This window comes from Galeopterus variegatus, unplaced genomic scaffold (assembly GCF_000696425.1).
Source record: "Galeopterus variegatus unplaced genomic scaffold, G_variegatus-3.0.2 Scaffold10999, whole genome shotgun sequence".
Classification (NCBI taxonomy): Eukaryota; Metazoa; Chordata; class Mammalia; order Dermoptera; family Cynocephalidae; genus Galeopterus; species Galeopterus variegatus.
In genome coordinates, this window is record NW_007737110.1 from 1 (window position 1) to 6,777 (window position 6,777).

General features: G+C 46.0%; 1 pseudogene; it reads right to left on the bottom strand.

Annotated features, from left to right (window-relative positions):
- Window positions 1-3,528: 3,528 nt before the first annotated feature.
- Window positions 3,529-4,098, bottom strand: LOC103610360 (annotated as a pseudogene).
- Between the last annotated feature and the right edge of the window lie 2,679 nt (window positions 4,099-6,777).

Below are 6,777 nucleotides of genomic sequence, written 5' to 3' on the forward strand. Positions count from 1 at the left end.
CATGTGTGCATATGAAACATTGAAAAGGAGTAACACAAAGTAATGAATGAAAGAAAAAAAAACAACATTAAAAATCAATTTTAGTAGTAATGTGTCATATAATAGTTTTGAGAAAAATATGGGTGAAGAGAACTTTCTTTTGATGACTTAGAGAAGCAAGGAAATTTAAGATTAAACTCCATTTATTCTTCCAAAGCAAACTGTAATTTATGGTTTATTAGAGGGTTATTGGTAAAGATAAAAACAACAAAAAACAAAACAAAACAAAAAAAACCATGCTGCCTGCTACAAACGTTGAGAAATGTCAGGTATTTCAAAGCCAGGAACAGAAACCACATTAATAAAGTTTATTCCTTTTCACGGGCATTGTCCTAATGGCTCTGAAGGGCAAGTGAGCGATGTACAGATTTTTTAGTGCTATCAGACTTTGAAAGGACAGCTGCTCTTTGACTCTGGAAGCCAGAAAGCATATGGCAGGTTGCTAGGTGTTGGGTGGAGGTGGGGTTGGAGAGCAACGCCTCAGTGATCTTGAGGTTTTCTTTTATGGTCATGACAATGACCTCCACAAACACACAGGCACCAGGGGTGAAGGTCTATTGAAAGTGCTCTTCATAGAGCCTGCTCCACCTTTTGTTTTCTGATTGGTTGGTAACAGCAGTGAAACTATCCAATCAGAACGTGTCTTCCAGGAGCCCTCATTTGAATACCGAGTCTATAAATGGGCGGAGCAAGCCCACACTCGGCATTTACTCTTCTGCGGAGCTGGACTCAAGGATGGATGTGCTGCTGGTCTTCGGTGCGCTTTGCTGTTTTCCTGAGGTGTGGAGTGATGACAGCAACGGGAGAAGCTGCTCCACAGATGTATCTGAAGAAGCAGGTTCCCCTGAGGTGAACTTTGCTGGGTCCACGCGCTTCTCCATCCTCTTTGGACGTCTCAGGCCTGGTGAGTCTCCCCGTTTATCGTGAGCGCTGGGGCGCGGAGAGCGGCGTTCCGGGGCGCAGAGAGCGGCGGTCCCAGGCCCGGAGAGTGGCGGTCCCGGGGGGCGCGAAGAGTGGCCGTCCAGGGGCTTGGATAGCGGCGCGCCGGGGCGTCGGTATCAGGGTACCCTCGGTTTCTCCCATTCCTGTGCTGAGCAGCGGAGAGCGCCGGGCTGTGGGGCCGGTATCGGGGTACCGTCAGCTTCTCCCATTCCTGCGCCAAGCAGCGGTCCCAGGCTTGGAGAGCGGTGGGCCGGAGTGTGGAGAGCGGCGGGCCGGGACCCCGGGGTACCATCGGCTTTTTCTCCAATCTCCGCGCTGAGCAGCGGAGAGCGGCGGTCCCAGACGTGGAAAGCGCTGGGCCAGGCGTGGAGAGCGTTGGGCCCATGCGTGGAGAGTGGCGGGCTGGGGCACCAGTATCGGGGTACCGTTGGCTTCTCCCATTCCTGCGCCGAGCAGCGGAGAGCGGCGGTCCGAGCGTGGAGAGTGGCGGGCCATGGCGCCTTTGCTGGGGCGCGGGAACCGGGGCGCCGTCGGTTTTCTCTATCAGCTGTGCGCGGAGACACGGAGAGCAGCTGCCGGGGGTCAGGTGCCTATGTGCGGGCAGCTGAGGCCCTGTCTGCTTCTGACCGTGCCCGAGCGGGCCACAGTCCCGGTGGTGAGAGCCGGCAGGTGACGTGGGCGATTCGTGATAGAGGCAAATGACACCCTACTGCCAAAGATTGAAACCATTTAGGTTAGGAGACAAACGTACTCCCGCGGTGCAGCACCACAGACAGGATGGTAAGTGTGTCCGCACTAAGGGCTGCTCCCACAACACACACGGTGGTGGGGAGGCTTTTAGAAGGATTGATGTGGAAGGGAACGTTGGTAATTTCTCAGATGTGACACGGACTATACGTCTGTGCACAGTCCCACTTGGTCATGCTGTATGTCCTCTGTTGTTGAGGTCAGTGTGCTCGTATTATGTGAGGTTTTCTTTGTCCACAGTTAGTACGTTCTGTAGTTACCTTTTCATTGTGATGCTTCCGAGTGGTTTTTGTGTTACAGTAATCCCGGTTTAGTAGAACGAATTGCGTTGTTCTCTCCTATATTTTTGGAGGTATTTGTGAAAGGTCAGTATTTTTGTTCTGTGTTTTTGTTTTGATTATGTATGTTCATGGGATACGAAGCTGACCGTCACCACGTGTGCCCAAGATGTGATGATCATATCAAAACCATCAGCATGCCCATTACCACCAGTTGCAGTTATTCTCCATGTCCCCCGCCAAACCTCTCCCTGCCTACCTTCCCCACTTCCCCCTCCACCCCAGGTAACCCTAGGTCTGTGCTCTCTCCCCTAGTACAGTACACCACTCTGTGTTCTTTCTCTTAATGCCCACATATAAGTGAGGACATGCAGTAGATTTCCCTGTGTGCTTGTCTTATTTCACTTGACATAGCTTTGTCCAAGCTCATCAATTTAGTTGCAGATGGCAGAATATCCACCTTTCTTATGGCTGAGTGGTATTCCATTGTGTACATTCCATTGTGTACATTCCATTGTGTACATATACCACATTTTCCTTATCCAGTTGTTCCTGTTGAATATTTCAGTTAGTTCCATTTCTTGGGTGTTCTAGGTATAGGTGCAGTGAACATGAGGGAGTGCATGTATGGCTTTGAACAGTCACTATTGAATCGGTATGCATGTAGTTTTCTCATGTGTCAAATGGGAATGCCATCTGTTTCACAGGGTGGCAGTAAGAGCAAGTGAGAATTAGTTGGAAAGCACCTGGCCTGATCTAGTTCCCATCCACTTGACCAGCCTTACGTAGCTCAAGCTGCTTCCAGCCCCAGGCTCTTTCCTTCCTTGGCATTTTGAAGCACTTACCTTACTGAGCTGTTTCTCCATGAGGACATGGTGCTACCCCCGACTGCCCTCTGCGTGCGCCATGAGTTCTGGAGTCAGTTGTGGCCAGAGCAGTGGGAAGGAGAGCCCCTGGGCCCTGTGAGGCCAATTCTTGCCCTGTGGCCAGAAGCGGGCCACAGTCTTGGCCATTATAGAGGTGCCAAATGAGGGAGACTTCACAAAGCACCACATAGTCACCTGGGCACTGGGAAGTGGGCGGGCACCCCCAACAGGTCTGTGCTGCCCAGAGGCTGTGAGAAGTGCCCAACCTGACCCGCACAATAATGGGACTGGGTGCAGCTGCATCTCACAGGCTCCCCATCTCAGGGCAGAATGCACAAGCCAGGAGCGTCAGGATGCAGACCTCATCACTATCCAGAGTATCTCCATCGCCCTCCTCTTCTTTCTCATTTTCCATCACTTCTGGGTGGGACCCTAAGCTGCCAGAGGGGTCCCCAGCAGGGGGCAAAGGGGGCTGGGCCCTCTACATTCACCTAGTATAGGTAGACCTAGATGGGTGAGGCCTGAGGGAAGAGGCCACCCGAAGGCTGGGCCAGCTTCTGCAGGCTGCACATCTGTCCAGCAGGGTGTCGGCCAGGTCCCACTGGTTGATGAGGGATATCTCCACTGCAGGGCATGTGGTCAGGGAGGCAGGGCTCTCAGAGAGCACATGCTTTACAGAATGGCATGCCTGTTACCTGTTGTGCAAACTTTTCACTCTGCTGTCTGGTGATTTCTCTGTCCATTTCACAGTCCAAGTTATTTCCAAGTAAGAGAAGTTCTGCGTTTTCTGAAGCATACTTATCAATCATGTTCATCCATTTTGGCAAATCATCAAATGTTTCCTTTGTGATATCACATACTAATATGATCCCCTTGGCACTGCTGTAATAAGCTGAGTTAGTGCTGTTGAATCTCTCCTGACCCTCTGTGTCCCAGATCTCTAATCTAATTTTCTTTCCTCTTAGTTCTACAGTTTTGATTTTAAGGTCAACACCCACGGTGGACTTGCAGGCTTTGCAGAAGGACTCACAGAAGGTATCATCGGTGAAGCACTCCATCAGGCTGGTCTTGCCCATGCCACGGGAGCTGATGATGATGATCTGCAGCTTGAAGTCAGCCTGCCTAGTGGCCTGCTTCCTTGGGCGGGCCTGGCCACCCAACAGCGCCAGGAAGCTCACGTCCAGGCCACCGCCACCCCTGGTCCCTTCCCTCGAGCGGCCCGGCATCCCACAGGCTCCAAGCTGCAGCTGTGCCACCCGCTGGCTCCCTGCACCCTGGTCACTGCCACCACTGCCAGGAGAGGAGGAAGGTAAGCAACTGCTCTGCAGCAGCTGCAGCAGCATTCTGGATGAGGGGGGACAAGAAGCTCAGGCCTTAATTCATCTTTAAAGGCTTAGTAGGCATCAATAGTAAAGCCATCTGGTCCTAGGCCTTTCTTTCTAGAGACTGCTGGTTACTGCTTCAGTTTTGTTGCTTGTTATTGGACTGTTTCGGTTTTCTGCGCCGTCTTGGTTCAGTCTTTGGTAGTTTGTGTGTGTCCAAAAATTTATACTTTTTCTCTGGGTTTTCAGTTTTGTTGGTGTATGGCTGTTATAGTCTCTAATGATTGTTTGTATTTCTTTGGTATCAGTTGTAATTTTTCCTTTTTCCTTTCTAATTTTAATTTGAGTCTTCTTTTTTGTTTTTTAGTTAGCCTAGCTAGTAGTTTGTTTTATCTTTTCAAAAATCCAACGTTTTGTTTCATTGATCTTTCATATTGTTTTTTGGGGTGCTATTTAATTTAGTTCTGCTCTGATCTTCATTATTTCTTTTCATCAACTAACTGGGATTGGATTGTTCTTTTTTCTAGGTCTTTGAGATGTAGTGTTAGGTTGTTTATTGTGAACTTGTCTCTTAACAGGATCCCACAGGTTTTGGTATGATGTGTCTTTATTTTCATTGGTTTCAAGAAATTTTTTGATTTCCTGTTTAATTTCTCCTTGTACCTTACGTCTTTCAGGAGCATGTTGTTTAGTTTCCAGGTACGCTTTCCAGAGTTTCACTTGTTATTCTCATTTTAATCTGTTGTGGTCTGAGTAGTTACTTCAGATAATTTCAATTTTTTAAAGTCTGTGGAGACTTAATTTGCGACTGAACATGTGGTCTATCCTGGAGGATGTTCAATGTGCTGAGAAGAATGTATATTCTGTGCTTGTTGGATGAAGTGTTCTGTAGATGTCTGCCAATCCAACTGGTCTATCGTGTGTTTTAAATCTTGCATTGCTCCACTGCTTTTTTTGCCTAGATGATCTGTTCAGTGTTGAGAGAGGGTTGCTCATGTGCTCTGCCATTATCGTATTTGGGTTTATCTCTTTCATTAGGTCTAATGTAGGTACTCTGATATTGGGTACATATATTTGTGATTTGTATGTCTTCTTGCTGGATACATCCCTATAATTAAACACTAGCTTTCTTTGTTTCTTTTTATGGCTTTTTGTTTAAATTCTGTTTTATCCAATATAAGAGAAGATATTCTTGCTCATTTTTGGCTTGCATTTGCATGGTACAACTTTTTCCATCCTTCCACTCTTAGTCTGTGGGTGTCTTTACAGGTGCGGTGAGTCTTTTCAACTATAAGTTGGGTCTAGCTTTTTAATCCAGTCAGTCAGTCTGTGTTTTTTGAGTGGTGAATTTAATACATTTGCATTGAAAGGTATCCAGTTAGTCCTGGCATTTTATCGAGTTTTGTTTGAATGTTTTAGATATCTTTTGTTCCTTCCCTTTTTATTGTTTGTCTTCTACGTGTGTTGGTTTTCTGAGGTGGGTAAATAAAGTTTCTCTTTTTCATTTGCATTTTTGTTCTACCAGTGGATTTTGTTCTTTCTTGTGTACTCATGGTAGTGATTATTGTTTTTTGAATTGTAGATGAAGTACTCCCTTGAGGATTTCTGTAGGGCTGGTTGTGTGGTGGGGAACTCTAAATTTTGGCTTGGGAAATATAGTACTTCTTCCTCATTTCTGAAGGATCGCCTTGCTGGGTATAAGTATTCTTGGTGGCAGTTTTTTTTCTTTAGTATTTTTAATATATCATCCCACTCTCTTCTGACCTTTAGGGTTTCTGATGAGAAGCCTGCTGTTAGTCAGATGAAGGCTCCCTTATAGGTGACTTGATGCTCTTCTCTTGCTGCTTTTAAGATTCTCTCTTTGTTTTTGAGCTTTGCCAATTTGACTGTAATGTGTCTCGAGGACCTTTTTAAATTGAATCTGTTTTGGGATCTTTGAGCATCCTGGATCTGAAGGGTCCGTATCTCTCCCTATATCTGGGGAGTTTTCCACTACTCTTTCATCGAATATGTTTTTAATTCCTTTTCCTTTTTTCCTTTCCTTCTGGAACATCCATGATGCAGATGTTTGTGCACTTTGGGTTGTCTGCTAGCTCTTAGATTTTCTTCACTTTTAAAATTCTTTTCTTTTTTTGCCCACCAGGGTTATTTCAAGAAGACCATCTTGAAGATCAGAAATCCTTCTTTCTGCTTGTTCTAGCCTGCCATTTAAATTTGCAATTATGTTTTTTCTTTTATCAAATGAACCCTTTAGCTCCATGAACTCAGCTAAACGCTTTTTTAGAATGTTAATCTCTTTGTATGTTTTCTCCTTCAGACCCTGGATACTTTTTCTCCTCTTGTTGTGCTGAGTCTTCTTGTGTATCATTGAGTGTCTTACGATTGTTGCTCAGAATTCCTTTTCAGTCATTTCAGGGGTTTCCTGTTCTATAAGATCTGGCATTTGAGAATTACTATATTCCTTTTTAATGTCCTATTTTCTTTTCTTTTTTTAAAAAACATACTTTTAGTCTCTCACCTTGATTTCTGCTCATCTGATAGATCACTTGCTTCTTTTATTACTCTGGAGTCTGGAGTGGACTT